Raw genomic sequence first — 13,207 nt, 5'->3', positions numbered from 1 at the left:
GGGGAAAGTGAAACATGATAAATCAGAACATTATGGTCAACTCGGAGTACACATTGACTCATCATTCCCTAAAATGTTATGCCAAACATTTTTTTTTTTTTTTTTGCAGTACGCGGGCCTCTCACTGTTGTGGCCTCTCCCGTTGCGGAGCACAGGCTCCGGATGCGCAGGCTCAGTGGCCATGGCTCACGGGCCCAGCCGCTCCGCGGCATGTGGGATCTTCCTGGACCGGGGCACGAACCCGTGTCCCCTGCATCGGCAGGTGGACTCTCAACCACTGCACCACCAGGGAAGCCCCTGCCAAACATTTTGAACCATGTAAATTCACGGAGACTGAGTTTCTTAGCGATCCCCTCCTTTCTATCACAGTGTTATAACCTTCCTCTGCTAAGGAAGCTAAAAGACTTCCTGACGGTTAGCTTAAAAGACTGGATTGCTGGGTGATCTGGGACTAATTTAAATTCACAGATAAATTTAATAGAAATGTGAACATTCATCTGATATAGACTAAGTTGCCTCTGACCAACGCCACTCCAGAAAGCAGCTGGGGCAGGTGCATTGGCTAACTTGCCTATGATTTCCATGGAATACACAGTTTTATTAAAACTTAAATTTGGTTTGAGAAAAATCACTAAGGAGGCAAAAGGAAAGAGAAACTGAGATCTCAGACTCTTCCAATTTAGTAGTTTATTTTAAAGTAGATTGATTTATTAATTCAATTTTAAGTATCTTTTATAGTGGCTCTATCCCCTAATCAGTACAATCTGTGTATTGGGTGGCTGTTTACTTTGGGCCTTGATGTAAGCCCTAGCAAAATCTTCCCGTTAATCCAATCACTACAGCAGACTATGATTAGTTTACTGTAGCATTGATTTTTAAGGATCACAGAAAAAGCCTCCTTAGTCAGGGCATGGGGTGGGGGAGGGCAGGGGAGGAGTATTAAGGGATTATAGGCTGCATCTGCCAGAACACAGATATTCATCCATATAATTTATTGTAATTATTTGTGATTTACGTGGTCTATCATTTCTGTATATTTCATGAAAATCTTATATTCTATAACTTAATGGCAGGCCATGCAGACTACTGTGTTGGATCTCTAAAAGTCATTTAGTGATGACCATTAAACTTGTCTTGACTCAATAAACTAGAAGGCAGCTTTCATTTTTAGTGGTTTACTAATGAGGAAACGCCAGCCTGGAAAAGTTAAATGACCCGTCTGTCCAACCTCACTGAGTTGGAGAAGACCTATGTCTAGAAACCATCTTCCTTCTCTTGACTCCCCTCCTTTGTGTCTTATTTTTATTAGTATTACCGTGTAGCTACCCTATGGGCCAGGCTCTGTACCAAGTGCTTTCACGTATGCGATCTCACTGAATTCTCACAGCGACCCTGGAGGATGGGTATTGTCATTAGCCTCATTTTATGTATAAGAAACCCAAGGCTCAAAGAACTTAAGTGACTTGACCAAGGGCATTTAACTAATAGCTAGTGAATCCCAGACGTCAAACTAAAGTTTGTTTCAATCCAAACCCTCAGTTCCTAACCATACCCCATACGTAACATTGCTTAGAAGGATGGCATTTCAGGGCTCTCGCATGCTTTTCTCATTTCCCCAAGGTCTGTCTCCTGATTTGCTAAACTGCCCATGCTTGGAGCTCAAACCCTTGTCTGAAAATCATTCCCTTTGACCACCTTTTGCTCCATACATCACTGTCTGTTAGGGATTCAAAACATAGCTGGGAGCTTTAGTTAATGATGGATGACACTAAACTAAGCACCAATCAGTTTTCTCCAGGTCTTTTGAATCTGCAGTTGATACAAGTAGAGAAAAAGAAGTTAAAAATTGTTTTCATCAAGGAAAGAATAAGTGCAAACTAATACTTTGACAAAAGGTTATTGTTATCATTAGAAAAACAAAATTTAAAAAGTACTGTGCATTTTGTGTTAATAATAACTAATTTTGCAGTGGGTTTACTTTGGTGCTAGGCGCTTTACATGTCGTCGCTCTTCACACCCACCCTATTTTACAGACACAGCAGCTCAGAGAGGTTAAACATCTTGTTTAAGGTCACAACTGGGAAATGGCAGAGCCAAGAACTGAAGCAGATCTAACTGTAGAGCCCACATTCTATACTCAATTACTCCAAATTGATAAAGGTATTTCTCCTTATAGCTATATACAGGTTTAGGTGTGATAATCCTTGTGATTAGAAACATGAAGTAAGATGCTGGATACACAAAGATGAAAAGCCTGAAAAAAATTTTTAAAATAGAAGTAATATTTTTCAGAAATCAAACTGAAGGCTAAGTGGATGATTAGCAGTATTGAGTATGTGCAAGAGAAATTATCTTTAAACATTAGAGAATATAGAGAAGATTTTGATTTATGATGTATTTAGTGGTATGAATGATGCCCCCCCAACCCTGAAAAAATATGCAAGTCTTAATCCCCAGTACCTGTAAATGTGACCTAATTTGAAAAAGGGTCTTTGCAGATGTAATTAAGTTAAAGATCTTGAGATGAGATCATCCTGGATTAACAGAGGGGGCCCTAAATTCAATGACTAATGTCCTTATTAGAAACAGACGAGGAGAGGACACGTTGGAGTGACGCTGACAGACCCCAGGAGCTCAGAAGCCAAGGAACAGATTGTTCCCTAGAGCCTTCGGAGGGAGAGAGGCCCTGCTGACACCTTGATTTTGGACTTCTTGTTTCCGGAATTGTTACATTGGGCTGGCCAAAAGGTCCGTTCGGGTCTCTCCGTGAGATGATACAGAAAAACCCAAACATACTTTTTGGCCAACCCAATAGAATGAATTTCTATTATTTTAAGCTACCAGGTTTCTGGTAATTTGTTACAGCAACCCCAGAAAACCAATACAACATGTTATAGCATTTAATCTCTACATAAAAAGCTATATTTTTTAAAACCCATAGTCTCAAGTATCTCTATCCAATGGATTTAGTGCAAACCATGACAACACGTCAGGATCCAGGACTACATGCACACTCACCATTTACCTTCAGATGATGGTATAGAATGTCTCGATAGATATTCATGGAAAAGGAGTCTTAGTTCACAGTTTGTGGCTGGGTCCTGCTACCCACTTTAAAACCAATCAGTTTCTGGTTTGCCTGTTTCTCAGGTATTCATTTCTACTCCTAACGGGTCATGGGAGTATTTTCCTGGCCCCTGAGATTTCATGCCCCATATTATAAAGGTAAAGAATTCGTTGGAAAAATCCAAGGATTTTCCTAAATAAGGGCTTTAGGTTGATGTCTGTGCTCATTCTTAACTTGTCAGGGGAACTTGGTCCTACCTAGAATGTTGAGACCTAATGAAAAAAAGAAGTCTTTTAAATGGTAATACTTGTTCTCCCCAGGGAATGCTCTAGACATACAAGGAGGTGACAGAAATGGTGGAACTGAAGGGTACTGATCCTTCACCAGTCTTTAAAAGCAAGAACTAAATGCTATTCTACCATGGTTAGAGTCTCAAAAGAATGCCTTAGTCACGCTATACACAGAACATAACGACACACTCTCCTGATTTCAACTGTTTTCTTCCATGAAGTCTGGGATCCTCTTGCAGGCATTGCCAACAGGGGGAGCTCCTTCCTATGACAGAACATACCTCATTGCACAAGACTAAAGTAAGTGGCATCTTCTTAAACCCTTCTCAAAGGAGGAAAAGCTCCTCACCTGGCTTTCATCCATCATGCTGCTGAACATTCTCTAACTGGTAGTTTCTGAGGTGCCTCCTCGCCAGTAGGCTGGGCACTCAATAGCAAGTCCTGTCCTGGTCCAGGTGGACCAGCAAAGGAAGCCTGCAGCCTTTCCTGTTACAATAACTGAGGACCATACAGCTGCTGTGCTGGATGTTGTCAGTTTGTCCCTCTGTATCCATCATGTTCATCGTCCTGGCAAGCTAAGCTGTGTGGACGGTATAAATGAGCTCCCTTGACCTCTGGTTCAGCCAATGGGCACACATAAATACCCTGATCTCATGCTCCTTCTCTCTGTTTGACAAAATAAAAATTATATATTTGTCAAAACTATTTGAAAAAATAGAGGGAGGAAAAAAGAGTGACGTCAAGTTATTTCCATCCCCAGGCCCCTACCTGAGGGGTTGCCATGGCTTGGCTGCACTGAAAGACACAATTCGGGTCAGGAGGGCCTCCCCCTACAGCCATTCTCTCTGGTGATCCTGTTCCGTTTCCCCTCAGTCCTAAGAAAGGAAATGGCTTCTTGGTGTTGCCAGTTCTGAGAACTGTGCCATCCCTTGTTGTTTCCCCTATACCCTACCACACCTTTATAAATAAACTGTATATTAAGCTCTACTCAGTTATCACTTTTGAGGGTGCTTTCTGTTTTCTGCTGGGAAAATGTTGGCTAACCAACTCTGGAGTAATTCAGCTCCCAGGGAGCAATTACTTCAGTAAATGCTAAGCCACCAGTGACAGCAAAAGTCACATGGTGGCTTTTCTGATATCTTAAAAATATTATGTGCCTGTATGTAAGAGACCTAGATTTTACCATGTTCATTTCCCCATAGTCACAGCATTATACCACTTAACTCTGACTATCAGAGAAAATCATTTTGTCATTGGTAGATGTAAGTTTCTCGCGCTTATTTCTATCTTAAGTACTGCTATTGAATTCCATGGCTCATGCAACGAGGATTTATGTATTTTCTACAGTTGATTTGAGCATTTGGCAAGTCAGCCATGAAATGTCTTTAAATTTATATTCACTTTGTCAAGGTATATATTGTCTGCTCTTTTACGAACTGCTAATTTCCTTAGTCTAATATACTTCATAGGGGACCTAAAGGTCGTAATTTGTGGTAGATCCAGTGGGGGTCCTTGAACTGCTGATTCTTACAGTGGTCACTCCTCTCCGTGATAATCTGAAAGGGCATCAGGGGAGAGAAAGGGTTCTCTATCTTTGCTCTGTAGATCAACCCTAGTGCCTGACGTAGAGTTAGAGCCCAATATTTGTTGAGAAGCCCATCAGGGTGAAGGATATCTTACTTTTAGGATGACTTGACTAGTTTTTTTCAATTTTGTGTTTCAATGTTGTGAGATGAAGATGGGAAGTGGTATTTCTTAGTCAAGAGAGTTTCACCCAAAAACATTCATATAGTATCCATGGGGGCTGGAGATAGAACAGTGAGTAAGGAGACAGCCTTTGTACGCATTCCTCCAAAAACACAGCTGAGACCAGGGCCTTCTTACAGTTACTTGAGGATATTATCCTCTGGAACAGGAATCGGGGACTGAAAAGAATAAAGTAAAGAAGGAGGGAAGGCCAATCCAAGGGTGCATCGTCAAGCAGCTAACACTGTGGACGAATGTGGCAGGGGCCCTCTGGGTGCCCTCTGAGGAGTTGGGTAGAACACCTGAGAATCAACCACCTGAACGTCAGAAGAAGACGGATTTATGCACCAGCCCCTGCTCCCCGTTGGTCAAGTGTCACCCCGTGGGGCATTAACTCCCTTGTACTTCCAACGTTGTGCATGTGTCAGAGTGGATGACATACTGTGTCCCGGCCCCGGAGATGCCCAACTCAGAAAGTAAGAGGTGTTCAGGGCAGCTGGGGAGAGGTGCCTTCAGGCTGTAGATGTGAGCTGCCGGTTGCCGCCACAGCAGCTGGAGGGCAAAGGCGGATAGAGAGGACGTTTGCACAGGGTACAGAGACCCTGTCCTCACAGAGCTTGCATTCTAACGGAAAGTGACAGTATACCTACGAGAAAATAAGAAACTTAACTTACAGTGATAAGCATGACGAAGGAAATACAGCTATTGATGTGACAGAGACCCATGGTGGGAGGAGGGCACTTGGCGGGGGAAGATTTAGTCACAGGGGTCGGGAAAGGCCTCACAGAGGAAAGGGCATTTGAACAACCCCAGAATGAAAGAATCCAGTCATGTAACAAGTCTGTGGAAGAGCGTTCCAAGCAGAGAAAACGGTAAGTGGAAACAACCTGGAGTTTAATGAACGTGAAGAGCCTGAGAGACAGAAAGGGAAGAGGGGGCAGGACTGTGGTGAGAGATGGAGTGTTGAGCGGGCGGTAGGCGAGCTGCGGTGAGGTGCTGGGTTCCTCTCAAGCATGTGTATGACCTAGACGCATATGAATAAAGGAGCTTGGACATTTACAGAACTGGCATTTGAGGTTTGCACCTCTCACAAGGAACTCTCAGGGGTCTCTGAGCAGTTTTCTGTCATAGAGGCACGTGTCTGAGTTACGTGTGCTGTGAGGTTGGCATGGGTGGGGATGAATTCCTTTGCTGGGGAGTGAATCTGGTTGACAACCCAGCATCCACATTTCAGCCTGGTTTTGTTGTCTTTTACTCATGGCCACGTACATAGCAACATCTGTGATATGATTAATCTTTGTTTCTGTGGGGGAGAAAAGGGTAGCCCAAGGTAAAGCCAAACCCTGGAGTTCAATATTTATGGTATAAATAACTCTGTGACTTCAAGTCCATCATTCCCCTTTCCTGGCCACCAGATTCCTCATACGTAAAATAAGGCGGTTGGTTCTTCTGAGGTTTCTTTGTTCTGTGACTGTGGTTAGACTGTGAAATTGATACAAATACTCCTAATTTCAAGTAGATTCTAACTTTCTCAAAAGCAATGAAGCATGATTCTGTTTTAGGGGAAAGAAAGCTTTTCTAACATTCTCAAAAGTGACAAAACATGATTTTGTTTTAGGGGAAAAAAAGGTTTGAGGATCTTCAGCTTCCTTCAGAGGACTCTCCACACACAGTGTTTTCCACATACATTTGTTTGCATCAGCGTTCTCCTAGAGATATGCCTTCCTAGCCAGGTGCTGGGTCATTAGAGCAGCTCCCCCATTCAGCACTGGTTGAGTGTATTGGGGATAAAGGAGAAACTGAAAAGAGAAAGAGAATTGCTTGGAGATGTAAATAGGAGATCTGTAGTCGTTCCCTGAGCAAAACCAGAGGGGAAAATAAATAATAAATGGCTAAAGAACAGTGAAAATAGGATAAAACTGATGCTGAATTATATAACACCAGAGTGAGGTTAATTCAATAACTTCCATTAAAAAATAGCATGCCTGGTCTCACCCAAAGAAGTAGTCAGAATTCCTCCAGGAAATTAACTTGAAAAGCAAGCAAGCAAACAAATACACAAACAGAAACTTTTAGAACAAATATATATGTATGTGTTTATATATATGTGTGTGACTATATCTATATCTATATATATATATACACACACACACACACACATACATATACAAATATATACATATAAATCACTATTGTTTCCCCTGTGACATACAGGTGCAGGTTAGTAGAGAAAAAGATCATGGGAATTAAAAAAAAAAACCTATGTTTTCTAGATTGTTGCTTCCTTGTCAAGATGTTGAAGTTTAATCATGTTGAAATAAGACTCAGTATAACAAGTAGTACAGGATTCTTTATAACAAAACGTTTGACCTTGGTCAAGGCAATTTTACCTCTCGGGCCTCAGTTTTTTTCATCTGTAAGAGGAAGGGTTCTGTCTATACTAGATGATCCTACAGTTACTTCTAGCTCCAACATTTTATAGATCTTGGCAGAAAATATACAAGCTTCGCGGGCGTTCATGCCTCTGTCTTTGACTCTTCCACAAAAGAGGCAAATCTTTCGAAAGTTATACTTCTTCTCTAGAAGAGGGAGTAGATTTTTATTTACAACTATCCTCTATATTCTTATGTTCCACGCTGGGGTCTGAGGTTCAGAACAATGTCCCTGGTCTCTGTAAGAATGTCAATCACCAAATAAAATGAAATAATGTCCATTACAAAGTTTTTATTAAGCCAGAAATGAGAAGTAATACCTTTGAAAAAAGATGTTCAGGGGCTTCCCTGGTGGCGCAGTGGTTGAGAGTCCGCCTGCCGACGCAGGGGACGCGGGTTCGTGCCCCCGTCCGGGAGGATCCCACATGCCGCGGAGCGGCTGGGCCCGTGAGCCATGGCCGCTGAGCCTGCGCGTCCGGAGCCTGTGCTCCGCAACGAGAGAGGCCACAACAGTGAGAGGCCCGCGTACCGCAAAAAAAAAAAAAAAAAAAGATGTTCAGCAATGAGGACTATCTTTCCATCCCACCATTTCCTCTCCCCATTACAATTGTTCCTCCTCCAAGAAAATAATTTGGTTTAGCTCTCGGTTACCCTGGAAATGCTGTTAATCATAATCTCCTATTTCCCGTTAGCGCTACTTAATTAAGGTTGCATTAAGCAACATCACTACAAGAAAGAGAGAAAGGAAGGGAGGGAAGAAGGGAGGGAAGGAGGGAGGGAGGAAAAACACCAGCATGGTCTCTCTCCCTCTTTCCCTTTCTCACTTACTCTCAAACTTAGAACTCCATTTAAAGACAAATTATTGGGGAAAAGGAAGAGGGGGATTACTGACAAAGGTCAGATCCAGTCCTTGGCTGACTTTCCCTAGCCTATTGTTTTCACCAAGTGTAGCAACACAGTATCTCTACATGAATCGGTAGTTGTAAAAATGTAATGTGGTTAAGAATATGTTTGTAGCAGTCTACAGAAAAACCAGGGTGTGTGATTTTTGCTCCACACTATCTTTTTATTAAGCTCTAAAATCAGTTGAACACTTCTCAGTTTTTCAAGGTGTTTTTTAAATTTCTCCATTGAATGTGAAGACACATTTGAAATAAATTTCATTGCTTTGAAACCAGGTAGAATGTAGAATTTAAAATATTTCTTCTAATGCTCACTATGCTAACTTAACCCTAGAGATGTTAATGGTTTTTCAAGTGTTTTTCTGCAAAAGTCACCATTATTGAGTTATTATTGAGTCATTAGCTTCCCAGAGCTTTGGCAAAATCAGGATTGATCTCTCTTTCTCTCTTTCTCTTTCTCCCTCTCTCTCTCTCCCTCTCCTTATTTCAACTTGCCACTGAAAAGAAAAATTCAAAGATTACTTACTATAATTATTCAATTGAATTTTGTAATTCTATTTCTCAAAGTAAAAAATATTCTAAAATTTCTCTTACTTAAAAAATACTTTTCTGGACATCTGTAGAATAATATATTATGCAACTATTTTAAAGGAAGAAGTTTATCTTTGTTTTATAACATGTATATATGTCTACAATATATTATGAAGTGAAAAAAAGCACAGATTAGAGTACATGCAGTAAAAATAGTAAAAATCCAGTTTCTTCATATAACATATTTATGTAAATGTCTAGAAAGATATAAGACAAAATATAAGTACTTTGGTTGTCTTTGGGTGGTTAGGATTCCAACTGATTTTTATTTTCTTTGTTATCCTTTTAAAGTGTTTTCTTGTAATGAGCAGATATTGATGCTGTCATTACAAAAATGTATTACATTAAAATCAGTCTTTACTGGATGGATTGAGCATGGTGGAAATGATGGTGATAAAACAAATTGCTGTGTGGAAAGTCTCATGAAGTTCTCTCTCTTCCATTAGATGATAATTCTTAAAATTCATAAAATTTGAGTGAAAACCAAAAGGAGGACCTTCATTCTCATGGAGGCAAGGCCTCTACCTGTACCTAATAGGTCATCCCTCACTTCTAGTTCAAAGTCCAGTGATCCCTGACGATTGCTCCTAGGGTAGGGAAGGGAGCAGGAATCCATTCTTCCATCAGGAATCCAGCTCTATGATGGTTTTTCTTTCCTCCTAATTCTGATGTATGAAAATTCAAAGGAGGTTTTGACTCCATGTCCAACTGGACACCAAGGCTTACCTCCGTTCTTTGCAATGTCCATGCCCCTATCATACTTGACAATTGCCAATAGGAAAGCTCTCATCCTCAGGTGCCTAAAGAAATACAGAATTCCTAACAGGTCTCCTGCCTGTTTTTTCCTCCCTTTTATTCAGTCTTCACATGTCCACCTACTAATTCACCTAATTCATCCTACTAAAATGTTACTTTTAAATATATTACTCTTTTGTTGAAAATCCTATAACTCTCTCTGACATGAAGAAAAAAAATCTATAGCCTAGAATTCGAAGCCCTCCAGAATCTAAGCTCATCCCTAGCATGACTTTGCCTCAAGCCCCCCAATAAAGCCTCTGCTTCATGATAACAGCTGACTCACTGAATTGGCCTTGAACTTCAGTACTCCCAAGGGTTGGCTCTGCCTGGAATGACTTACCTCATGGTTTCCACCAGACTCACTTCTACAGTATAAAGCCAAGTTAAGATTCCACGCTTGAGATGTTCCTAGCCCACCTGATCCCTAGGAGATCATCCCCTTTTCTAAAGACCTGTGCTACCTACTCATTTAATTCTGTGCTTTATGTTACCTGACTCTCTGGTGCACATGGATATTTTTTCCCCAGCAAAATGATAAGTGCCTTAAGGGCTTATTTCCTCATTTGTATTTAAAATCACCTAGAACTATGCCTCTTCAGTAATCCCTTAAGAGTTGGCACTAAATACATATTTTTTGATTAACTGAAACATCAAACAGCATGTTTCCTAAACATTTTGGGAAAGAAACATGTACAACAGTATAACACTCCACGTTCTTATTTTTTTATATAAGTAGTTGAAGAATAAAATCCGGGTAAGACAGGAATAAAGACACAGACCTACTGGAGAACGGACTTGAGGATATGGGGAGGGGGAAGGGTAAGCTGTGACAGGGCGAGAGAGAGGCATGGACATATATACACTACCAAACATAGGGTAGATAGCTAGTGGGAAGCAGCCGCATAGCACAGGGAGATCAGCTCGGTGCTTTGTGACCGCCTGGAGGGGTGGGATAGGGAGGGTGGGAGGGAGGGAGACGCAAGAGGGAAGAGATATGGGAACATATGTATATGTATAACTGATTCACTTTGTTATAAAGCAGAAACTAACACACCACTGTAAAGCAATTATACTCCAATAAAGATGTAAAAAAAAAAAGAATAAAATCCAAGACAAATCAATAATATTTGAGTTAACCTCTCTGAAAACCACAAAAAAATAAGATTACCTTTTGCTCAGCTTCCTATTTCTGAAAATGTCCTTAATCTCATTGAGGGTAAGTGTTTAGATGGAGCATTTAAAAAGTTTGTCCAAAACACACAATTGTGTCTTGCCTGTAGCAGAAATAATGTGTGCCCCTGCTTCACTTTGTCAATAATTGAATTTGCTTCTGAAGTTCAAGATTTCTTTTTGTGTGTGAAACTGACTGCTTCTGTTTTCTCTTTATATGCAGTAGACTCTAATCTAAGGCAGAAGAAACACCATGCAGTTGGGATTTAGTGAGCAGGGAGGATAATAGAAGAGATTGACATGACTTCCATAGAAGAGTTATTTTTAAGTATAGAGAATGCCTACTCTCATGCTGAAAGGGCCTTTAGAAAATATTCCCAGGATTGAAAAGCAGTGAGGGCAATTCCCATCACTGGGCTAGCAGTGCTGGTCTGTGGGGTGTTGCTGCCACCTGCTGCATGCAAACAGCCATGGAGGGGCTGGCGCCGGGCTCTTAGCTGCAGGACGCCAGGTGAGCACAATTAATATTCTGTGGGCATGTGAAATTTTTCTTCTATTAGAGCCTGGGTGAATCTCAAAGGAAAATCTGTCCAATCTGATGACTCTAGGCCACGGAAGTATAAAAACCACACCCAGGATGGGCAGATTTGCCCAGTAGCCAGTAAATGGGGCCCTGGGCATCCCAACCCCAGGCATGGATTCCATTAAAAGTTACTCTAGCTCTGGAAAACAAGTGAGGATTTCCCTTTTTCTGAATCTGAGGGATTTATTTGAAGAGTTGCTTCACCTTCAGGCAATAAGAGATAAGAGACCTCTAGATGATTCAAGGGGGAGGATATTTTCTTAGAGAATTCAATAAATTTAGATTCTTATTGGTTTCTACTTAGGTAGATTCCTCTTAATATGACAAGTGGAATAAAGTAACTGAAATCCCTCCCCAGGCTTCTAATGTCTCCCAGTTTAATAGGGACACTAACCAATAGATCAGGGTCTTCTTACTATATCTTCTGGCCTGTTTTTGCCTCTATACTCCATCACCGTGATTTACTAGAATTTCTAGGAGGAAAGGGGCAGATATGAAGGCATCAAGAGCAGTGATGTTTCTTCCTGCCTTTCAGTCAAAGACTTTGAACTCCCCAGCCCTCCCTGAAAATATCCCTGTCAGCCCCAACTGACCCAACACCTCCAGGGACCTGAGACCTACTGGGGAGGTGGTGGTGGGGGATAGGAATAAAAGGTTGGGAGCCCTGAAGTAGGAAATCAGTAACTCCATTTTCTGGCCTCTGCAGGAAACCTCATTAGCTGAGTAGTAATGAGTATGGCAGTTGTCACGGCAAATATTTGTAGGGGTGGTATAGAGGGTAGCCTGGACGTCCAGGAAGACAGTAGCCCTATTTCACCATATGCAAATGTCTTCTCCCAGGTAATTCTAATCTCCTGAATGGCAAGAGTGATGCTTTATATCTTAGCATCATCCGTATCCCCCCCCCCGCAAGTCCTTGCATGGGACAGATCAGTACACCCATGATGTCATGATACATGATGATGACCTGGTCAGAATTATCTCTCCCTGACCTCAAAAGAGTAACCATCTCAGAAATACAACTCAGTCTTCTCATTTGTCTTTAGCCTTGCTGGTAGTAATGAGATTAGGGTCACAGAATATTTCACCAATTGTTCATAAGATGGTACATATTAATTCATTTTTATTCTTTGTTCATTAAACTTATGCTGTAGTTCCAGCCTAATGTTTCTTTTCTTAATGTTGGCAGGTAAAGACGGCCTATTTTCCCCCAAGGTAGAAAACCAATACAGTTGTATCTGACAGGGAACAGTCATCATGTCCTTCTGCGAATAACCAGGGATTTTTACCAAGGAGTCACTTCCCTGAAATCCGGTCCTCGGTAAATGGAAGTAAGTGGGTGGATGTAACAGGGCCTGGTAACCAGCTGAGGTAGGAGATTCTCTCTGCCTTTGGATTCTGATTGTTTCTGTCTTATTCTACATGATCTTTGCTGAGGCAAAGACACGCTTTTCTGTCATCATCAAAACAGACCTCCCGCCAGCAGGGTGGGAGAATTCCCTACTTGACCACCAGCCTATCCCAGACACAGGGTGGAAAAGGAGCCCTCGTCTCCTCACCTCCAGGGAACGTGGGTTTCCCTGAAAGAAGGGAGACGTTAAAATTCCATTTCTTAGCTGGAGCTACCC

Source organism: Orcinus orca, chromosome 5, assembly GCF_937001465.1.
Source record: "Orcinus orca chromosome 5, mOrcOrc1.1, whole genome shotgun sequence".
NCBI lineage: Eukaryota > Metazoa > Chordata > Mammalia > Artiodactyla > Delphinidae > Orcinus > Orcinus orca.
This window is presented reverse-complemented; position numbering follows the sequence as displayed.